At 39.2% G+C, this 24,245-nt stretch overlaps 1 protein-coding gene across 7 annotated transcripts in view; it reads left to right on the top strand.

Moving 5' to 3' along the window:
• Window positions 1-24,245, top strand: part of zgc:172282 (leucine-rich repeat and fibronectin type III domain-containing protein 1-like protein) — a 199,315-nt gene that overhangs the window by 49,412 nt on the left and 125,658 nt on the right. For all 7 annotated transcript variants that reach the window (XM_036001298.1, XM_031297284.2, XM_036001299.1 and 4 more), the window contains exon 2: window positions 23,151-23,260. The gene's annotated coding sequence lies outside the window, so the exon portion shown is untranslated. The remainder of the gene's footprint in view (window positions 1-23,150; window positions 23,261-24,245) is intronic.

Genomic DNA, 24,245 nt, shown 5'->3' on the forward strand with positions numbered 1-24,245 from the left:
CTAAACCAGACATACAGTATTTAGTATGTTAGCATAATCCCACAGGATATGTCAAAACTCAATGGCAACCCTTTTGCCAGATTCTTTTTGGCAGCAGATCAATTACTTGGTGAATAATATTTAAATGCACATTTAAATGCAATTCCTGGAAGGGAAAACTTATAGCTTGTGACCAGTGGAGCCCATTTAATGGAGGCAGAGATGGAGCCAATGATTAAACTATGTGTACGTTAGGAATCAGATAGGTACAATTAGAAGACACTGAGACTTTTGTCTCTCCTGAAAAGCATTTGGATACACATAGAGCGCATTACATGAATAAATTCTCCGAACATATACGAGAGGCTGAGTGTATGTGTGTGTGTGTGTGTGTGTGTGTGTGTGTGTGTGTGTGTGTGTGTGTGTGTGTGGTATTGTGACTATATCATGCAAAGCCCATCAATTATTTAAGTAGGGATGGTTTGTGTTTTCTGAGCAGAGTGGAAGATGAAGCTACTCCAGCAAGGCTTTTGCATCTCACACATGCAGAGTGTTCACTCTCTAAAACACACACACACACACACACACACACACACACACACACACACACACACTCACATACAGACATAGCTGTGGAGGCTCAGCAGGAGTGCTGTCAGCCCGACTGTCTGATTAATGATTTTTCTCCCACTTCCTATCCCATCCTCCTCTCTGTCTCTCTCAGCCAGGTGTGGCCTGCACCGACAATGTTGCTCAGAGTAAATCAGCTGTTTGCCATACTCAGGTTAAAGCTGATCCTGTTAAGCTGTTTACATGCATCTTTAAAACCCGACAAATGAGTACTGCAGTGACTAAACCTGTGAACATCTGTGAATATCTGTGCACCTGTGGTGAGCCATCCACAGTCCACTAGAATGAAACCATACTGTAACTGTTTAACTGGTTTTACCTTTAATATAAGGAAAATAAATGACATTCTCTATAATTTATAGTAAGTACTTAAGGAAAATAGGCCCCTGATACAACATCAAGAAAACAGCCCTTAAGTTTTAAATTCCTGCTTCATGTATTTACAATGTGATTTGCAAGTTACAAAACACTTTGTATATTAAATTATGAGCTGCAACAGGGTTGCTTATAATTACCAGAAGGGATAGGGACTACGAAACGTTTTTGTTTAGAAAATATTATGCTAAATATGCATGCATGATGGGCCTGTTGGCTACCACTAAGGCTAAATGTCGTCAAGTAATCGCATGTTTAGTTATGTGTAATGTACTCACAGGAATGCTCACTAGAAGGGTCCTAAGCCTCTTAACATTAGCCTTCCTAATCACAGGTTTCTTGTGATTATGGTGATATTCTTGACATTTAAGCTGATATTGCCATAACAGTCACATTGTTGCTCTGGAAAAGAGCTACTCTAAGCTAAATTCTTCATATGTGCCTGTTATGTTTTAAACATGCTCTGCACTCTATAGTGGAACCTGATGTGACAATTTAATAGCACACTGTGCCAAAAGCTAAGAGATGAAGACATTTAATTTGTCCATCATAAAAATATGTACTCTCCAATTGGCAGATCTCACAAAGCTTATGTCAAATAACCTAACTCGTACTATTTAAAAGAGATTAATTTTGTATGTATGGATGTTTAACTTACCAGCCTCTAAGAGTGGCAAGGAAGCCACCTATGAGCCAGAGCATAGTTGATTCAATTTTCTGTGTTAACCCTTGCAAAGCAGGCTACTGTAGTCTCCACTGAAGACAAGGTGCTCTAGAGATACGTCTTAAGAAGAGCATCTACAGCCATGCTAGAAGCTCTGAGGCTGTTCTTAGGCTCAGCCGTGCTTTGAGCTAAGTGCTGACGCTTGCATGGCAACATGCTCACAAATGATGTTCAGCAGGTATAAATGTAACCATGTTAACTATCTAAACTATACTCAACTCTATTTTGACCTAATGGAGGCACAAGAGGAAAGGATCACCAAAGTGATAACAATTGATCCAGACGGGGATATGAATGCCTGAACCAAATTTCTTGGCAATCTATTTAAACATTCTTGAGACATTCCACACAAAACTAAGGCATAGTTTTTTCTTTTTTTAAATACAAATGCTAACATTATGGTGGTGCCGGAAGGGTAGTTAATGGATCGCCAAAGCCATTAGAATTCATAAGCTTGGCACCATGGATATATGTATCAACATGCCTGGCAATCTATCCAATAGTTGTGAGATATAGTATTTTAGTCTGGACCAAAGTGGTGGATCAACCGGCTGACATTGCCAGAGCCATGCCACTAGCATGGCTAAAAACTGGTAGCAAAGACATATATAATCATAAGGCAGTTGGCATATATGGCATCTGTTTCCAAGTATTGATCTTGGGATTAATTGGCCTGAGGTCAGGTGATTAGACTAAGGATCAGATTATATATTATCTGATCTGATTAGCCTTATTGATGCTACAGGGATCTTGTTGCTAATTGTATTACTCCTGATATGAGTGTAAGATAATGCTTTGTCTCTAAAAATAAATCATTTAGTTTAAGTTGTCGACAGGGGTCATGATTCATTGTGTTGTGACATTTGCTCAATAAACAGATGACCACCTGGTGATAAGACTTGAAGTAAAATCAAGTAAGAATAAATATAAACATTAGCAGTGATGGTAGTGGTAATCAAGAAATTATTGGCACACCTCCAAAAATTACATTGAAATGTGCTTTTCCTGTTTTTTAATGGGTCAAGTTTCAAAGTTCTATATGAGGAGATAAAATGTTCCCCAAAATACCCTGGGGTACTTGGCGGCTTTGACTGCAACCTACTGTTTTCAAAGCCTTTCCAATTTCTCACTATGTATTGACTTTAGTCTGTTGTCCTACAAGTCTAAATAAACAAGGTAGTCTTAACCTTTAAATAAGTCAGTTGCATTAGTTTGAGCTCTTTTTGTTGTTGTTAGCACCTTAGGAAACTGACTATTTATCATTCTCATGATATTTACTATTATGGGTTAAAATAATCATTGTGGGTCCCTGTGTGCTTGCTGATTTAAAACAAATTCAGATTGGTTGGAGGGGCACATAGGATCACTTCATTAGAACAGCTTGTTGCACCACAGGCCAACTGGCATCCAGTCAACACGCACGCACGCATGCGCGCGCACACACACACACACACACACACACACACACACACACACACGCACACACACACATACACACACACACACACACACACACACGCACACACACACATACACACACACACACACACACACACACACACACACACAGTCTCTCTCTCTGTGTTTCTGTCTCTCTCATACACCTTGCCAACACTGTGTAACCACTGGTTGCAGGATGAAAATGTCACAATGATAGAGTAGAAAGGGGGGGAAATAAATGAAGAGAGAGAAAATGAGTGCTTAAAACAAGATAAATAGCGAGGAGGAAACAGGAAGTGGAAGCAGCGAGAGAAAATAAGGTTAATGAGGAACAAGCTAGCAAGTTGACAGCAAAGATGTGTAAAAGGGGACGTGATGAAATATAGAAAGGGCATAGTGGTTCTGTGTGTGTTTCCCCTCAGGGAGCCTTGAGGATGACACTAGAGTGCATCATGTGGAGCAACCCTCTCTATCTTTCTTCTATTATCTGTGTCCTTATGTTTATGTATATCTTTCTCTCCCTCTATTTTAACTATACCTTAAAACAGACTCTGTTTGGTCATTACTCCCTCACCTTCTTCACTATTAACCTGCAGTTTTAGTGTTTCTTATTTTACTTGAGAAACCCGTCAGATAATGCTGCTTTGTGTTTTTACCTTGCTGAGTTGGCTCTGGCATCACTTAGCCCTGAAATAAAAAAGGTGACCGGTGGTGCTATAGTTAGCCTGTTTCCCGGTGCTGCAGCTTAACAGACTAGTAAAATCTCCATCCACCAACCACTCCATTTGCAATCACTCATACTTGAACTATTACTATTGAAAGTGGTCACTCGACTGTCTGTGGCTGGTTGCTTGTAGAGTTGACTCAGTGCTCATATTTCCAATGTACAATGGGTCCTTAGCATAGAATTACAGCTTGCTGTAATGTTGGCTTTGCAATTATAGTTATGAGAAGTAAAATTGTGATTTGTGTATGATTGTCATTGGTGTGAAACAGGAGGCAGAGCCCAGTTGAATTAAAAGGCAGTGGTTGAACATTGCAATAATACTGTGGGGAGGTATAGGGCTACAAGTGATGGGTGCTTTATGCGTTTCTTATAAATTAAGTGAATTTTATTTTATCAATCCTTACACCAAATTTAGTCACATACCTGAACTAACCTCACATCTCAACGAATGAGATCTTAGTTGAGGAAAGAAGCTGTATAACCAAAACAGTCAACATAGTCAGATCTTTGGCAGACCTTGGTCTAATTTGAGGTAATGATAAGTAAATCAGCTGGACATATACTAATTTACGTTAATGTGACTACAGTTTATGTGTGGCGGCTCTCGTTCAAACAGACTTTATTCACATTGTCAGGCAGAAAGGAAGTGAGCTGCTTCCTAATAGGAACAACCATGCAGATGACAAAAAAACAGAGATTACAACAAAAATAAGTTAGGAATCTACAGCTGTGCTTCACAAAAATGTATGCTGGTAGCTCATACACATACACAGAAATACACACATAATCACTGGTGTTTCTTGTGGGAGTGAAGCCAAATCTGGAGAGAGTTGCTGTTCTCAGTGATTTTTTCAAATGCAATTATGTCTCCATCAACCTTGTGATCAACCATTTCTTTGAGACAAAGGAGCTCAGAAAGCAGCGGCTAAAAATCAGAAAAAAAAAGAGCCACATACCAAGAAACAGAGTGAAACAAGATTAGTTTAGTGTGCTGCTGTAAGGTAGGAGGAATGTATAAATACATTATGGATCATATTACTGTGAGGTAAACTGCTGGATTCTTTGCACACCAAAGACATTATGGCTGAGGTGAATTACATCCACTATAAGTTGGCCTAAGGTCAGAAAAAGTTCAACACCCCTGGAGCAAATTACAAATAATGCAAAACTGCGTCATCAGATACACTGCCCTTGTCTATGAAAATGCTAATCCCCAAACCATATTGAGTAAAACAAAAATATTAAACTTTTCTGGGAAAAAGTGATCATAGCAACAAAACTAAAATTGAAATCAATATGGGGAAATGAAACTGCAATTCTAAATGAAAAATGAACTGACCTATGGTATTAATGAAAATAGGATAAGAGCAAGAACAACAGCCATTCATTTGTGAAGGGCACAAATCAACCACTTGATATTATATAAGAACAAAGAACACCCATTCAAAAGAACACCCTTACAATGCTGTCAGAGCAGTCACAAAATAAGAAGACACCTGTGGTCTAAATCTGGACACAGAAACAAATCTCCACGCCAGCTTGTGTAAAGACATGTCAGCTCATTTTTCCAAATAGGATGCTGAGCTGCAAACTCATTTCAGGGAGAAGGATACACGAATATATAGATATGATAATAGCTTCAGACTGTTGCACATTAAAGGGACACTTCTCATACCTCTTTCACCCTTGTCTCCATAAATCAGTTCTCACTTATGCTCGCTACAGGAGGATTTCTGTCTGCTCAGTCAGTGTCTCAAAGGCGGACTGTGGAAAGATTTTAAAGCAATTCAAACATCTCTTCCTGGATTCTCGACTGAGCCTCCAGGGGCCGTGAACAGAGCACAGTAGGTGGCAGTCCACCATCGACCATGAAAAGCTGTTCACTTAAGACTCTCTTATTCACTGTAACTTGTGGAACATTTTAAAGGTAACATAAGGGATGAAGCTGAAATGCTGTGAACAATGTATGGGTATGTATGAGCCGTGGTGAACTCAAGAAAACTTACAGACAATTAAGCAGCCCAGCGCATTCGTAACAACTTTTATTATTTCTAAAGAGCATTTCACTTCCAGAAGAAGAATCTAGTGCTAAATATAAAAACTTTTTAACAGGCTTTGTTTCACTCAAGTTTCTACAGCTCTCCACAGGGAACGTAAGAGCTGCTTGTTATGGAAGGTTAGCGAAAGGTTTGCGCAACTGACCAACTCTGTGTGCATTGATCCACTATAGCAGTCATTCTCAAACTATGGTCCGCGGACCACTAGTGGTCTGTGAGGGTACTGCAGGTGGGCCGTGGAAAAGCAAAATAAAATAATAGTTTTTTTAACCTTCATTTTACCAGGAAATTCTCATAAAAGTTAAGAATATGTATATTGATATAACATTTAAATGTAATTGTCAAGTTATTGTGTGATTACTAAAATAGGCTAGTGGCGCTCGGCCCTAACCCTAACCCTAAAATCGCCAAAGGTTTTGAAATTTGGACTGTATCCAAGTGTTCTTATTACTGTATAGATTTAATACTCCATTGCTATGGAAATAAGCCTGTTGTTCAAATTAACCTGATTATGCCCTCGGGCGCTTGAGTAAATAAATAAATTAAATATGTGGCAGCCGTTGTGTGCAGTAAACTTTCTTTTAACAAGCCTGTTGTACTGATGCGATGACCAGTTATAGTTTTAGTGCTAGTGGGCCTATTAAGAGGTGCGGATTAATTCAGGTAGGACTGTGCGTAGACATATTTTATTATGTGTATTATGAGGTGGTCCGCGAAAATTCTTGATTACAAATAGTGGTCCACACACACAAAAAGTTTGAAAACCCCTGCACTATAGTGTACAGTAAGTACATGCCATAGGATGACATATTGTACACATCACATTAGGGTGACACTAATGCCATATAAACACTAGAATTAGGCTACCTAAATCTATTTTCCCCTTTCTTTCTACCTTAATTACGTTTTGTATCTAAACTATTATGTTTGTGAATGCATGACGAAGAATATTACATATATCAGATCTCAAATGCGGGGTATGAATACTGGGTAGACATTGTTGAAATAGACTGTGAAATGACTGTAAACTGATATATTCTCAACTAAAATGGGGTTTAAAATCAAAATGATTTGCATAGGGACAGCACGAAAATAAATGAGGCGGGAGGGGGTCTAAATTTGTATTTTTAATTTAATTTTACTAGAAAGCAAAGCATAACCCTCCCCCTTTTCTGACCACCCCTTCGCAAAATCATTTTCCTACAGTCCCTTATATAAATTCAGCAAACACTCACAAGACTGCCCTATCATCCACACAAAGAAAATTAACTGTTACTTATAATACATTTTCTGAATGAAGCATATAATTGTTTCAATTCAGAGTTGAGAGCCTGTGTTCTGTATGATGAAACTGCATTAGAGAAGGTATTCCCCATCTGCCTTATAGCTTTGAGTTGTGGTGTTAAACATAATATTTAAATCAGGCCATCTCTCCGTTATATTTCTCCCAATGTTCAAAATGCCCGGTGATGTTCCACTGTCCCCAACCTGGACACGTGGACCCCCCCCCCCCTCCCCCCATGTTGAAGGAGCTGATGGGATTATATTTCACTGGAATTGTACCTCCTACGATTTCACGTGACATATAAAATTGATTGATTGATTGATTGATTGATTGATGTACATGTCTAGTTGCCAAGTGTATGATATTAGTAACTTTGCTGGGACTCTCAGACGTGGCTTTTTTTTTATTTTTTTAAAGAAACTGAGGTTTGAAGAGATGCATCAGATAGGCCTAAGAAGCAGGGCTTTATGTCTGCTGTATGTTTAGAATAGCTTCATCATTACTGTTCTTCATTAGCTCTATAATACACTTAAGTGGATGACATTATCCACTGCTCTAATTTGAAAATGGCTTGAGGCTTAAGAGCTTGCCTGTGCTGATGTAATATCAGTTGGGACAAATTAAATCAAATTGTTGTCTTTATAGCGTGTATTGAATTGGAGTCTAATCAAAAACGCACAGTGGCCACTGTCCTAAGGCCATTTCTGTCTCCAAAGCACACATCATGTAGTAAATACTGGAGATTTTGCGGTAAATGACACTCTTTTGAGAAACTCCACCCAGCACATGTAGCAGCTTTCGAGGTGTCTCACAAGCGCTTATGTCTGAATGCTAACGCCCACAGTTTTACTGATAAATCCTCATTATGTGTGCTTATTGCAACCCTGAATGTGAGCCTTAGTGAATGCGCTTCATTTTTCCACTTTGGCAAAAAACGAGAAACTGTGTGTCATGCCAGAAAGCATTCAGTAAATTAATTAAAAGTTGAAAGGGCTATAGAAAAAGAGAGTGACAGGGAAATAGTGATAGAGACAGGATGCTATAAAAGTAGAGACATAGAAGATGGTTTGACAGAGGATTACATTTGTCTGAGAAAAAAGGACAGCAATCAGGTAGCATTTGCATGAATCGTTGAAAGATCATATTTTATTTCCAATGACTAGTGAACAAAACCTGATTTTATTGTCACCTAATGCAGTATTTTTGGCCATTCTGACAACCTTTGACGACAGTTCTAGTCCATGTCTTTAAATGTTAAAAATACAGAGGGTTGAGACAGAAAAAGGAGAGAGACAAATAAGCCGAGTTGACAAGGACAAAAAAGAAAGGGTGTGAAGAGAGGGAGGCTGAAAAATAAACTGGAGACATTAGATGAGACACTGAAAGACCAAATTCGCCTGTTAAATTGCACAGTAATGAGGTCTGGGGGAAACCAAGTGTTGAGGAATGGACCACAGAATATATGGTGTGTCACAGTGACCATGGCTCACTGCAGCAATATGTGTGTGTATGGAAGTTCTTTTATTAGTGAGGGTTGATTGGGTCATTTTGCAAGTTTAGATCAGCCAGCCCCCTCATTATCACTGCACAGACACACACACACACACACACACACACACACACACACACACACACACACACACACACACACACACACACACACACACACACACACACACACACACAGAGGGTGGATAAACAGATAAATGAATGACCAGTGCACAGTGGAGGAAGGCAATGAGGAGCAGGTGGGAGGGGGAGAGTAAGGAAACTCAGGGGAGGCAAGCAGATAGAGGGGTAGGAGAAAGGCAAAATTACAGCCGTGATATGGAGGGTGGAAGGGAGGACAGAAATAAGAAGAAAAAAATACAAGAGAAGGCAATGAAAAAATTGAGACATGGGGAAAGGGCGAATAAAGCATATTAAAATTAAGTTTAAATTTAGACGGTAATTGTTGGAGAATTTAGATAGATACGAACATGTGGAATGCACAAATGAGGAGATAATGGATGGAGAAGAGAGCAGAGGAATGGAGGGCAGGCAATTTAAGGAGGCAGCGATCAAATGAGGGAAATAGAGTAAGAGGGTGACAAATGTATAGGAGGGGAAACAGATGGAGGGAGAGATGACCGAATGGGGAGTGTTAGGATATTGAGTAGAGGGGTTGACAGGATGGAGAGAGGGAGGATGGTGCAGCACTCAACATCTCAAGGTTACACTGCTGTTTATTGAAACCGAGGAGTAAAGGCACTCTACAATGTGCAATTATGGGTTGTCCTAGACAAAAGTAGAGAATTTTGAGAAATGTGGTGACCTTTTTGGTTGTCAGTCAAATCAAATCCTGGATCATACTGGGAGACGTGTCCACCAATGGCCGATTTTGAGCTTTGGTGACCAAAGATAGCCTGTGTCAGAATTTGGACAATGTAAAAGTGTGTGGCCACATTCTTACAATGAGACTGTGTTTCTATAACCAGCCAATTAAAAAACAAAATGAAACAATGTAGAATACACACTGGCCTCAACATCGAGTTCTATTTACATCAAAGTGCTTTGATTCACCAGGTATTCATGGCACAATCTGACTTGCCTCAAAATTGATACCGCACAGTCACAGAGACACAGATTGTGACCAAGATTTTATTAAATTCATATTGCACAGTGTGACAGGCAATGAACCTGCAAGATCGCTGTTATTGCATAGTGTGTAGGGGCCTTAAGGTGAAAGAAAGAAGGTGGAGGGGGGGAAGAAAGGGACAAAAGAGCAAAAGAGGGTAGAGAGTGCAGAGATGGGGATATACTTTAAAACTTGCTTATCTGGGGAAAAATTGGGAAAAATAAAAGGACCAGGGATGATGGTAAAAATAAAGATAGGGTAGAGAGTGTGAAGGAGAGAGAGGAATTTTAGAGGGGAAGACGATGTAGATGAAAAAGGGGTATGATATACTATATTGTTAGACGAAGAGAGGTTAGAGAAACAGTGAGAGAGAGACAGGTGGTGGTGTTGTGTGGGAGGTGGAGAAAATGCGATGGAGAGGTCAGCGTTAACTGCTGTGGTCTGGCTCTCTCCCTGAGACCTATCACAACCTATTAACTCACTCTGGTGGAACACACACTCACACAATGCAGTGCCTTCCCTGGTGATGTGGACAGGCTAAATAGAGAGAAATAGTGGTGCTGTAAGTGGTTGGGAGATGGAGAGAGGGGGATGAAGAAATTGTTTTAGATGAGAGAAGCTGGTGCAAGATCATACCCATGTGTGTGTGTGTGTGTGTGTGTGTGTGTGTGTGTGTGTGTGTGTGTGTGTGTGTGTGTGTGTGTGTGTGTGATTTTGCACATGAGTGCTTTGTGTGCCTGTTAGAGGGGAGATGGAATCCATTTGAGAGAAAGGGTAGCGTACCATTTTGTGTATAGTCTACAACAGTTCCTCCTGCTCCGACATGGATGCAGCAGAGAGTCAGATATCCTGAATTTTAGTTTATACCATGGGTCAGGCTTCAAAAACATTGGATCCCACAGTTACCATAATGCAACTCTACTCTATGAAGCTCCTCCCCAGCCACAGTAGATAATGTACAACTGTCACAGACTGAGTAGTAATCACCATGACTATCAGGCGATTTATGAAGGTAAAATTTAGGAAGTTCCCTTTTTAGTATTTTCTATTTTGCTATGCCAAAGTACACTAGTAAACCATATTTTTTCAGATTTATTCGGACATACAAACTGACTTTAAAGGCTCTAAGAAGAGAAAGGGGAGGCAGACACAAAAAAAAAAAAAAAAGGAGATAAGGATAGAGAAGTGAGGACACCAAAGGCAGCTGTCAGTCAGCATCAGCCATGTGGCAAAGTTGGCCTGGAGGCGGGACAGAGCGATTATACTCCAAACATCACCAGTCACCAGCACACACACACACACACACACACGCACACTCACACACACGAGTCAATGCGTTTACATGCAGAACACCACTGGGTAATTTACCCAAAGCTTTGTTTGACAATTGCTTGCCGATTGAGGGTAAGTGGTGTTTAAGATTTATCTTAGAACTTAATGTTGGCTGTCTTGTCTTGTGTATGTGCTGTTCGGCTGCCTGGTGTTTGCTTGTGATAGGCTCATGTCAAAAAGGTGTTTTAGGGATCATTTCCTTTGGATCAAGAGTAAGTTTGGCTTCTTTCCATCAGACTGACTCACAGGCAGTCATATTGATTGATACTGAACCCCAGCAGACAGACAGCAAATGGCGAGATACAGTTTCTGTGCAGTAAAGTCTGTTTATCAGCTCCCTCCTTCCTCCTCTCTACCCTCCATTTCTCACTTCCCCTCTATTTCCTTTTCTGTCTTCCTCTCTACTAGTCATCTCTTAGAACTAAATTAAAATGTCTGTTCTTTTTATTGCACAATTCAACCTGTGTTTGCAGTAGAAGCCGCATGATGGCTGACGGCCAGGTTTCATTTCATGAATTAGTCATTCCCTTTTATTATTTTTTTTTTTAAATAAAATTACTTATCAAGGTTTTAGAACAGCTATCCCACCCTAATGCCAAATGATAATTCTGAAACAATAACACATATATTATAGTTACCAATAGTCTATGTTCCCCAGAACATGCTGCCCATCAGATATAATTCATGTGTTCTTCTGTTGTCATTTCAATTACTTTTTTCCTTCAATGGATTTAACTCTACAGAATATACATGCTGCTGTCTCAGATTCAGAAATGCCAGAGTAAATTAAAACATCAAACAGATCACCTAATCCTACTGCTTTGCAGAGAGGCTCTATTCAAACAATAGCACAAAAAGGAAAGCAGGATAACAAATGAAACACCCGATAAATAATAGAAAAAGGCAACAAAGAGATCTGATTGGAGGTACTGTATCAGCAAAACAGGGGTGACATTATCAGCAGGTTCATACACTACACTGTTTGGATTTGCAAATGTTTATCAAAGATCTGATGATCTATTTCGCCGGTGTACAGTGTGAGGCAGATTCAAAATGTAAGCATGGATGTGAACAACCCTACATGTGCATTGCCATATTTATCTCTCTTGATATGTAGGACAATTGTTTGGAGATGTATCTGTGTTATGGAATGTTGTGTTTAGATAGATTCATCGTTTTCCTCTCTCTTAATCTCTAATCCCTCGTACAGCTGGGGCACTATGTGTGTCTGTGTGTGTCTGTCTGTGTTTGAGAGTTGCATTTGCACGTGGATATGTGTCTTTTTCTTTGACCCTCTGTATGTCTGTGTGTGCAACCGAGAAGGTGTATTCAAACTGGTTAATATGGTCAAATGTGACTTTTCAACAGTATTTTGTCAAATGTGCTGGGCTATTTAGTGTAGAGATGATATTATTTCCAACCCTTGGCACAATAAAGAAGTTATATTTTATTAAGTGACAAACATTGGGTTGATGGGACAATGATGTAGTATACTACATCATTGTCCCATCAACCCAATGTTTGTTAATGTATTGTACTTTGGCTTAATTGTATTCAGAGCAATAAACAAGGCTGCCAAGGCAGCACCATTGTATTAGGTTTGGGAGAACACAAAAAACAATTTCTGTGCAAGTAGTTCAGACAGAGCTTGAGAGAGTCAGCTCTTACCGGTATTTATGATACAGTCGCCAATGTGTTTCTTGTATGAGAAAATAGATGAAGAAGAACACAACGTCTTCTCTTTTGAAGCCAACCATTGTGCATGTGTTGTAAAGATGGATCAATAATTGGATGGACATGTTGATGTGGGGCCACAAAACAAAATCCAGCACTTTCAAACGGGGGTGTGGTTTGTGTCTCCAAAAAAGTTAAGGGGAAAACACAAGACTTTCATCCAGGAAACAGGTGATTGTGTCCTGGGAGTACTACTTAAGGGGACTGGTGTTTTAACCCAAACTACAAACTTCTTTCTAATCTAAAGTAGTTGTTTCGTCGCAGCATGACAGTCAACATTTTGTGGTCACGGACGCTGTCACGACGCTGACCACTACCCGTCTCACAGTCACCTTTTGTCGGCTAAACATAACTGTTAACAGCTGCTGTCACGACCGTCACTTTACAGTGACCGGTATCTGGCTCACAGTCCCATTTTCTCTGCTAAACATAACTGTAACAACCACTAAACGAACTGTCACGTGACCGGTCGCCGTCACAAGACCGAATCTTGTAAGATATACAAATTGTCGTGCATACATTTTCGTACGATATCATACAAACCCGTTATATGCGTTGATTATGGCAGCAGTTGGAGAATGTAGTAATATATCTGTATTTTGACACTGTTCAATATTCAAGTAATTGCATTCCTAATTTCTTTGAGTTACTTTGAAGACGTGCAAATATTCTAAATAGAGGTTAGTTGTTCACGTTTTTCATAAAAGAAATAAAAAAATTCCGTATGCTGATAATTTTTTTGCCTCATGTGCGCTTGTAGGTGAAGCGTTAGTGTTCTTAAGTGTACTGGGCACAGACAGTATGTGTGAGCATGACCAAAGACACAACATCAGAACTGGATATCAAATGTTACACTGTGTCCGGTGTTGTGCTTCTAAGGTGCACTCCCAGGTGAGGACTTCTTCACTGTAATAGATAGTAATAACTTCACAGACACAGTTAGTTAATCACACAATAGGCTTCAGCTGAAGGAGAACAGCACTCTCATACAGGCTCCGCAGCCTGCACTCGACCAGTGAGTTCTGATCTCTCTTCCTCTTACCGCCCTTTTTATTGAGAATCATCACACTCACATACATTGAAAGGTCACAACTTTCATTGCACAATATTCATACGTCTAGACTCGTGTCTAGGGGAAAAACATGTCCTTCTGACCTACTACAAACCAGACACATAACCCTCAGATGTTTCCTGTTTATTCTGCTCCTCTGTACGCAGACTGCTGATGTATGCATTTAACCTGAGCTTGACCCTCCGGCCGCGTGCCCTGTTGCTACGTCATTTAACAGAGAAGAGAAGAAATGTGTGTACAAAGAATTTATGTGAGAGTAACATATAAAAATGAAGTATATAAGACTATTTATAATAAAACTGAAGTATATAAGAATATTTGATGTATTATATTCCACACCGGATCACTGCGTGTACACACTTCTACACACATACATATGCTACCACAAGGCACTTACTCTCTGCCACTGCAAGGCTGTGTGTGTAGTGCTAAAAGGCTTGGCTGTCAGCCAGGAGCTTTTAGAGGTCATCACATCAACATTTAAAGTGCCCATATTATGAAAAAATCACTTTTTCTGGGATTTGGGGTGTTCTGTTGTGTCTCTGGTGCTTCCACACACATACAAACTTTGAAAAAAATCCATCCATGCTGTTTAGAGTGAGATACGGTTTCTGAATGTGTCCTGCCTTCAGTCTCCAGGTGAGCTGGTCAAAATCGGCACGGCTTGTGACGTTACAAGCCGAAATGAGCAGGCTGACTGCAACCATTAGCTCGTTAGCATGCTAACGCTAATGCTAACGCTAGCATGCTACCTCGTTCTCAATAGCAAAGCACTGCTACAACACACACAAGTTCACCATAATCTACAAAAGAACTACTTACATGTGCGCCCTCATTTAGAAGTCTCCCAGCTAATCCTGCCTTGTAACTGACCAAAGTTGTAGAAACAGCCTTTCTTTTACTGTCTATGGAGCTAGCTAGCTGACATGATCTACATCTGAGCTACTGTGCATGTGCAGTGCAATCAAAGATAGTACAGAAGAAGAAGAAGAAAAGAGGTCTCACTCTGTAGCTAAAACAGTGACCAGCTGAAAAGAGGATCTGCAGCAGTGAGAGAGAGCGGTGCAGTACAACAACAATATGGTGTTTTTTGAAAATTAAACCATGTAAACCTATTCTGGTACAACCTTAAAATACAATTATGAACCTGAAAATGAGCATAATATGGCTGCTTTAACCATACAAAGTGCTTTTTGATTGACATTTTTGCACTTCACTAATATACCTGGTAATTCCCAGTTTATTAGATTCATTAATGTTTTTGCATTTGGCAGATGCCTTGCTCACACTCTGTTTTTGACAAATGGACTGAAATCATTTTTTCAGAGATCCATGCATTATTTCTGCTGCTGTCATTCCTCTTTGGTATATTACACTACACTGCTGCATGTATCTAATGGTGCTGTCCTATATCCTATGTTTTCCTTGCTCTACCTGCTCTCTTACTTTTTGCTTTATTAAAAAAAAAAAAAAAAAAAATCTAATAGGGCTATGTACCCTACTAAAACTTAAATGATCTCATCAAGGAGATTACAATTTCTAATCAAATCTAGTCTTGAAAAAACTACGGTAGGTGTAATGAGGTAATGTTTAATGTTGACATTCATTCCTCGATAGAAATGCAGCTTTGATGATTTGTTTATTAAATGGACTCTATGATTAGCAAATGGTGACAGGTTTTCTTCAGAGGATGAATAACTTTCCTAGGTACAGTATATTGACAATAAGGGAGTTTCGGAGCAGTTTCCAGAATAGAAGTGCTTGCCATCCAATCGCAGAAAAATTTAATTCTGCAATTCTATTTGAGACTCAACGTACTCCGGTTGTAACTCAATTCACATTTACAGTTTGACAGTACATGCAAATAACTGTAGTCCTGTTGAACTTTGGAACTTGAAATTGCCATTCAAAAGACACTTTTCTTTATCCATTTCTGCTCAAGGAACTTTGTTTCTGCTAGCAATCCACAACGTTACTGCTGCATTGCTTCCTGATTTTCCAAATTACGGAGCAGCCCGAGGCCACATTCACAGAATACACGTCCGCTAATCGTGCTTAAAAAAAATTATAAAATTCTGCACCAAATCTGTGTAACAAATGGTACCAACCCAAAAATTGCTGCAACAACTTATGAGACATACATTTTCGGGGTCTTGGTTTCGTTTGATGGTTGTTGTTGTTGTTGTTGTTGTTGTTGTTGTTGTTGTTGTCAGAGTTGTACTCATCCTGATTGTCCTTAAGTGTCCAAGGATTCAAATTAATAAGCATTGTCCCACTAAACACGTCACCATCCCACCTTGTTTCTTTGATGTATTAATAGTTAAAACTGAATACTAATGGATAGAATACCAGTATAACAGTAAATGCAGTCAAGATATCACAAGTATTTGTATCTCTGTAACATCAAGACCACAGAAAAAGGAGGGTGTTCAACAGTTTGTCATTCCGCAAAGGATCTCAGGAGATTAGTCCAACATCTTTTACCTCACTCTCAATATAATTACCTCACACCAGTTACACCGATGTGTTCAGTCCCTCAAGTGGCTCCAGTAAGCAGACAGTAGAAGGGCAGAGAGTGAGAGAGAGAGAGAGAGAGAGAGAGAGAGAGAGAGAGAGAGAGAGAGAGAGAGAGACTGATAACTGTGTGTGTGCTTCAGTATCCGTATGTTTGTGTGTTCATGTCATGTTGGTTGGATTGCAAAGCAGAGCAGAGCAGATGGGTTTATAATGAGGAAACAGAATGATTCTGATAATGATGACCAAATAATTATACTGCATCTGAAGAAGTAAGGAAGGCACGGGGAGGGCGGCAGTAGTGTGGTGGATTAAAAAGAGAGTGAAATGGATGACAGAAAAAGGAGTGCATGTACACAAAGAAAGGTTAAGAAGAGCTAGATTCAGTGTGTCGAGGAATTGTAAGAGGAGAGGAACAGAGAAGATGGGATGAGATGAGGTGAAAACAGTGCGCTCGAAGGCCATTAAAAAATCTTTAAATATCTTTTACTGAAATACACTGTAGGTTGAAGGCCTGTAAAGATCTCACTAAAAGTTATGTAACCACAAAAAGTGCTTCTCATTTTCATGCTGCCTTATTCAGTTGTAAGTAATACATAAAGAGCTTCTACACTGGAAATATTTTGGGCATGTATTAGACTTAGATGTCTCCTTTATTAATGCTGGTGACTCATGACTGAGCTACTTCTTACATGCACCAATCAGACCTGCTGTATCAATTTATACCTAACTTCTGCTTAAAGTTTGGGGGGGGGGGTTACTATGTAAACTGTATGTACATACATCCAGTATGTACATACATCACAAAACCGGAAAGTGCTTTTAAAGACAAAGAAAGAGACTACATAGAAAAGAGAAGAGACAGAGAATAGGAGGCCGAGAATATAAACATGCACATATATTGTAAAAATGTCCATCTTATGCAGTAGGAACAGCATGTGTATATGTATAGAGTTTTTAATCACCAGACCCATGTAGAAAATGCAGTACTGTCGGTAACAACTTTCCCTCTCTGAATTATTACTGGGGAGTCCAGGAAAGCACGTAGTCACACCTCTGCAGTTCAACTACTGGGCAGCTGATAGGAACGTGTGCTATTGCATCACAAAAAAAGAGAAAAAAGAAGGTAAAAAGGAAAACTACAAGAGAAACAAAGAGAGTATTCCAAAAGGGGGTTCATAGGAGAGTGTCAAAGAGGTCAGTAAGAGAAGAGGGGGATAAGATGTAAATTGAGAAAAAAAAGAGGAGTTCCCTGCCCTCTTCTTCTTCAAAGAAAAATAAAAAGAGAACAGGTCGAAAATGCTAACTCAATATCAAGTGTGTGTGTGTTTTTTGGGTGGGGTAGGGTGTGTGTTTAACTGTGGTTGTTTCTGCCTTGTTTATTTTAATCATTTAGATCTCTGATTGCTTTTTTTTACATTAGCTCGAGTATCAGGGAGAATGTCAGTAAAAAGCCATCACAAGCGCATACACACACACCTCACGGATCCCCTTCTTTCTGCTATATACTCTATACTGCTATAGTTCTTTTATTAGTGAGGGTTGATTGGGTCATTTTGCAAGTTTAGATCAGCCAGCCCCCTCATTATCACTGTACACACACACACACACACACACACACACACACACACACACACACACACACACACACTTTCTCCCCCCTCTATTTTGTATTCATGCACATGCACAGATACACACACCAAGCTCACTGACAGGTCTTTTCACCACAATCTAAAATAGCTGAGTGGAGAGAACAGATGCTAAATATAGAGGCAAACTGAGCAGAATACCAACGACTTTCAAGACCATACAATACAGACAAGGAATGTGATGGCTCACACGAGGCAATAAGGCAGTATTTAAAAAGATAAGTTCAAGACCTTAAGTGGTAATGGGAGGCTTGAAATAAATTTAAAAGAATATTTTTTTGAAGAAGCTTCATGTAATTGGGCTTTTGTTTCAGCAAAGTCTTGGAAAGGTTTAGCAATTTAATAGAAGTGAAATTATGTTAATGATTGCTATAACTGAATTAAATCCATAACTTAACACAATTTGAGAAACTTTTCATGTTAACTAAGATGAACAAAAAAACCCATTATTTTCTGAGCATTCAACAAATTCACAACCAGGCACCTCATGATGTCACTTATCAATGTTGCTACTTTTTGTTGTATTGTTTTTTGGGAGGCATCAGCATTTATAAGTATAACCATCTTACATAGCACTGAGTTGGATAGCTTAAAGTTTTTAAAATTACAAGATTCACTGGTAATTATCTTAACTCTTGGGAGAAAAGGTCAACTTTAGAAAGTAGTCAGTGTTATATCATCAGGTCAGATTCTGTTAAATTTTCAAGTTCTATTCTAATCCGCACTTTATTACAGTTACAGTTTTGATGCTACATTGGGTCTTGTTTCGTCATTCTTTGTTTACTGTTAGATGGCGAGCTTAGGCTGCTTTTGCACACGTTGCTAAGTAATGCTGTGCAAAATTAACCCTGTAATTTGATAGGTCACAGAATCTAATTGGACTATGTGGATTTCATACAACGTTCTGATCTTGTGCTATAATATGTGTGTTTATGTTGCTGTAGCTCCTGCTGTAGAGGGGCGACAGGTTGTTTCACAGTTAAAACATAAAAAATAAATGAGATACTACAGATGTCATCCAGTAATTAAAGTTTCATCTTAAAGATTTTGGAGTGGTTGGATACCAGCTGAAATGAACATGGGCTGTGTGTGAGGAGAAAAGATGTGCTCCTGATCAAAAGAGGATGGTGGAGGCAAATAACTGAAGAGCATAATTTAACAATTCACTGGGCACAAAATGTTCCCGCCATTAATTAAGTTGAGGAGATAAAAAGTCTAAATATAAGGTAACACATTTGTATCATTACAAATAATGTTTTCCTCCCCTAAGATTTCCCAGGTTTATGTAATAGATTACTAAGATATAGATGGGATTTTTTCTTTTTTGCCTAATAAAAATCGGCACATGCCATTTTTAGATGGAACAGTGGTGGTTCATAAAAGCCACTCTACAGAGATTTTCTATAATTTTAAGTATCTCATTGAAGCCAGAAGCACCTGCCACAAGGGACTTAAACATAGCTACAGCATCAGTATATCATACCAAAGAGTATCCTCTTGTGCATTATTGTTTTGAAGGAAAACAATCGTCACTGCTGGAAATTATGTGTATGTGTGTGTGTGTGTGTGTGTGTGTGTGTGTGTGTGTGTGTGTGTGCGTGTTTGTTTATTTGTTTTTTAAGCGGAAATGGGGATGCCTCTTGTGAAGATAATTGACATTTTTAATGTCAAAATCAGCCTGTGTGTGTGTCAGCAAAACTACAGCACTGACAGCTGGAAACCTGAACAAGCATGCAAAACAATCTGCCATTGGTGCTGCTGTCACTCACTTACGGTGGCCGAGACGGTTCAACACAAATACAAAAGCTTAAACACAAATACAAAAGCTACAAAACAAACACAAAAGCTACAACACAAATACAAAAGCCACAACACAAATACATAAGCGACAACTTTTGTGAGTGACAACGGAAGTGAGCGTGTTGTTGACAAACGGAGCCGGCGGATGAGCAGCAGGAGGAAAGTTCTTGTATGTTTGAGAAGTAGGTGAAACATGGTTCCTGGCTAATTATGATTACTGTCGCTAGGTAATTGTCACAAATAAGCAATGTTGTTCAATATCTTTGTACTTTCATATGTATGTATACTCTGCCATTTAGGCTATGAAGGAACGTGTGTGTGTGTGTGTGTGTGTGTGTGTGTGTGCCTATTTGTAGGGTAAGACTGAGGACATGCAACAAAACCATAGACTGTACAAATGGTAATATACAGTCTATGAACAACCCCTTTTACATGGCTTTAAATACAGTGTAAATATTCAGTCTGCAGTCTGAATTCTATTTATTTATTTTATTTTCCAGTAGTATGGTCATGGTTAAAAGTATTATGTTTTTTAAATTCTGGGTTTATTTCATTCAGACCAACCGTTTATGACCGTGAACATAAACCGTGTATGTGTGTATGTATGACATATTACGCCCCTAACACTGTAATAGGCAGCATATTGAAGGTAACACAATTAGCATTCACTTTAAACATCGGTTTACCGTAAACATAACCACACACACACACATGCACACACACACACACACACACCAAACCAACCGTATCGAGGGAATTTGCCGCTGGGAGCTGATCAATAAACAGATAGATACGGTTAACAAGTTACAAGCACGTAACAGTGGGATATAATATTTGTGTGATTTAAAGGGGAACTATGCAGTTTTTTTAGCTTAATTTTCCTTAACTGAACAACTTCGGAGTCATTGTAATGGTTTATTGACTTTTTTCGGGTTGAATGGTGGTCGTCTCACTTCCCCCTAGCGCCTGTGAGCTAAAAAACCACCCTTGCAACTTTTGCGAGCCGCCGGCCTCAGCATCAGGAAGTATGCGCATGTTATCAGGTCTCGCGATGTATGAATTGCTTCACGGCACTGCACACATATGCCCATTCAGGAACCAGCTAACAAGAACAAGGTAGCGATGGAGTTTTTTTTATCATCATGGCTGAGCCGGCAAAAAAGAAGCAGAAAGTTAGGAAAGCATTGTCGGAGGAACAGAGAAAGAAGAAACGGCAGACTGACCGAGCAAGTTTTTACTCAGTGTTGCAAAATATCATTTCCGAAGCTGTAGAGGGAGCTCTATAGAGAAACCTGCGAGCAAAAAGCGAGAAAACTGCATAGCGCCCCTTTAAACAGCTTCACTAAACGTGACAAACTATAGAACTTAAAAAACGCTGGGCACCATTTACATCACGTTATAGCTTTAGCTTCATAGCCTAAATGGCATAGTAGGCAGAGTACATACATATGAAAGTAAAAAAAGATATTGAACAACATTGCTTATTTGTGACAATCACGTAGCGACAGTAATCATAGTTAGCCAGGAACCATGTTTCACTTACTTCTCAAACATACAAGAACTTTCCTCCTCCGGCTCCATTTGTCAACAACACGCTCACTTCTGTTGTAGCTTATGTATTTGTGTTTAGCTTTTGTGTTTGTGTTGTAGCTTTTGTGTTTGTGTGTGTGTTGGCAGTCTCGGCCACCATACTCACTGCTCATTGAGACGAGTTGTCATGATGTGTGTGAGGAAAAATATGTAGTATCATCTTTGTTATTGTCATTAATATTTTTTTTTTTGGTTATCTGTGTACATTAACTTATGTGTAGGATACCATGCTGAGCATCTACAAAACGATCAGCTGTCCCAATATTGTGTCACATCGCTGTTTCATGTCTTAGTGATGACACAACTTTGGGCCTGTGCTGTGAGTAATGATTTACTAATAACCTGCAGCTTGTTAGCTCAGCTGGCAAAAAAACACATAAAACTGAAAAAACTCAACTGACTGAAGTGTCTGCTTCCTGATTGGTGTGTGTGCTCTTTACTAAAACACAAAAGAACAGACAGTCAGTTTCAATTTGATAGCACTTTGATCCATGTTGGGATGAATTGTTAATAAACTGACATAACTTTTGCATCAGCGCCCACATTTTGAGGTGCCACAAGAATTTTCAGACTTGGCATCGAAAATTATTTCCTGACTTCTAGGTTTCTGCTTGCCATGAACGTAACTAGGGTCCTGAGATCTTATTTTAGAGAGCTTTTAGTTTAGATTTCATTAAGATAACTAAAAAGAGATCTCATATTGGGTTTAGATGCTGTGTGGAGGAGAATTGTGGGAAATACAGCCGTTAAGCTGTTGTTTTGTTAGACATTGAGCATCACGCCAGGGTTTTCCTCATCACAAGTGACAGGCTAAATCTACTGTTTGTATTTGGTATACCTGGACAGAGGAGTGTCAGCCTTTAACTATGGTGGCTGGAAGGCTTGGACATAAGTTGGACAACCTGTCTTTATAGCATACACAAAATGCTGACATTCAAGTGCAGTTTGAGGTGTGGTGCACCTAAAAAATGTCCTGAAAAAGAAACCAAACCTCTACATTTCACCCACATTCATGGCAACATTGGCTGGACGTTCATGGGCGGTTCACCACACTCTCAGACTGAAATATCTCTACAACTATTGGATGGATTGCCATGGCATGTTGTACTCACATTCATGTCCCTATCAGGATGAATTGTAATCACTTAGTAACACCCTGAATTATTATCTTATACCATCATCAGATCAAAATATACCAAATGCTAACTCACTAAACTAAGATGGTTAACAAGGTAAACATACCTGCTAAATACTAGCATATTAAGATTCATTGTGAGCAAGTCAGCATGCTGATATTAGCATTTAGTTCAAAACACTGATGCACCAAAGTAGCCTAACAGAGCCACCGGCATGGATGTAGACTGTTAGTAATACCACTACTGAAACTGTTGGCAGCTTTCTATTAACTAATATACTTCTGTGTAACTTGCTCGGCCACAGTGCTATGTGTAGGGAAAAGTTTAATATGTTTTAATGAATCACAATGGGCTGTCTTTGACGACAGAGATGGAGTGCAGTGGGTTACAATGATTAGATGTACAGGCTTTATATAGTCAATACAGTCAGGGGTATCCATATACAGTCTTGCAATAACCCTTGTCTGTTTCTCTGTTCTCTTTTTTCAGGTCTTTAGATCCATCTCCCTGGGCCATCTTTTTTCTTTTCAGTCCATCTACCAGTCGCCACAATGCATCTTCATGCTGAGTCATAATAAATCACAGCACACCACATAGAGGTAGGCAAGGACTCAAAAACAGCTTTTACTCTGCTATTGTTTGCCTATATGGATTTAAAACTGTGAGAATTTAGGAATGCAAAATTGACTCTGCTGGGAACTTTTAAATTGCATCCAATATATTTATTGCCAATTCAGTTGAAGAAAATTTTAATTAACCCATTTGGGAAGTTAGGTAGTAGTATAGAATATTACAAAATGTTTTGAATTATATTATTAAAATATACACATAATTGTGTTACGCTAACTCACGCTAACTACAAATAATATATATACCGTATAATATATATATATATATATATATACACACATTACATTTTAGGGGGCAATTTCCTTCCCTTATTTGTGGAATTTAGTAGTGCATGTGTGTTACATACATGGTATTACATTTAAGAAATTTAACTTGTGTGAGTAAAGAATTCCACATATGCATGCATCTGTGTATGTGTGAGAGTGAGTGGATAACAATGTATGCATGTGCCCACCTACCTAATGTGACATAATATTATGAGGTTGAGTGTACTTATTCACATGCTTGAATGCAAATGTGTTTCCTCTGTGTGTGTATGCTGTCTCTCTGTGGCTGTGTGTGTATGTCTGAAGAGGGCAGTGCTGTGGTCCAACATGCTCTGCCTCTGTTACAGACATATTAGCAGGGCTGTGAGAGCCCAGAGGCCAGACAGGTTTGCAGGCAGGCAGCTTCGCAGATCAGAGATTGTGCTATTGATAGTGGATATACGGATGGATGTAAATCATAGGCTGCTATTGTACAGCTCTCACAAATCATCAATTGTCACACTTGCCGGTTGTCTGTTGCCTGTTTGCTAGATATAAGGAAGCAAACATGTACTTTGAAAATGTTAGCTTACTAGTCATTCAGTTTGATCCATAGGATTTGTCATTTGAAATTGTAACTTTGAGGACATTGCATTCTGCTGTCGTGTCTAGAAAGGCTGAGATTTGGTTCCTCAGCTGCCGTCTGTTA

This window comes from Sander lucioperca, chromosome 5 (assembly GCF_008315115.2).
Source record: "Sander lucioperca isolate FBNREF2018 chromosome 5, SLUC_FBN_1.2, whole genome shotgun sequence".
Lineage (NCBI taxonomy): Eukaryota > Metazoa > Chordata > Actinopteri > Perciformes > Percidae > Sander > Sander lucioperca.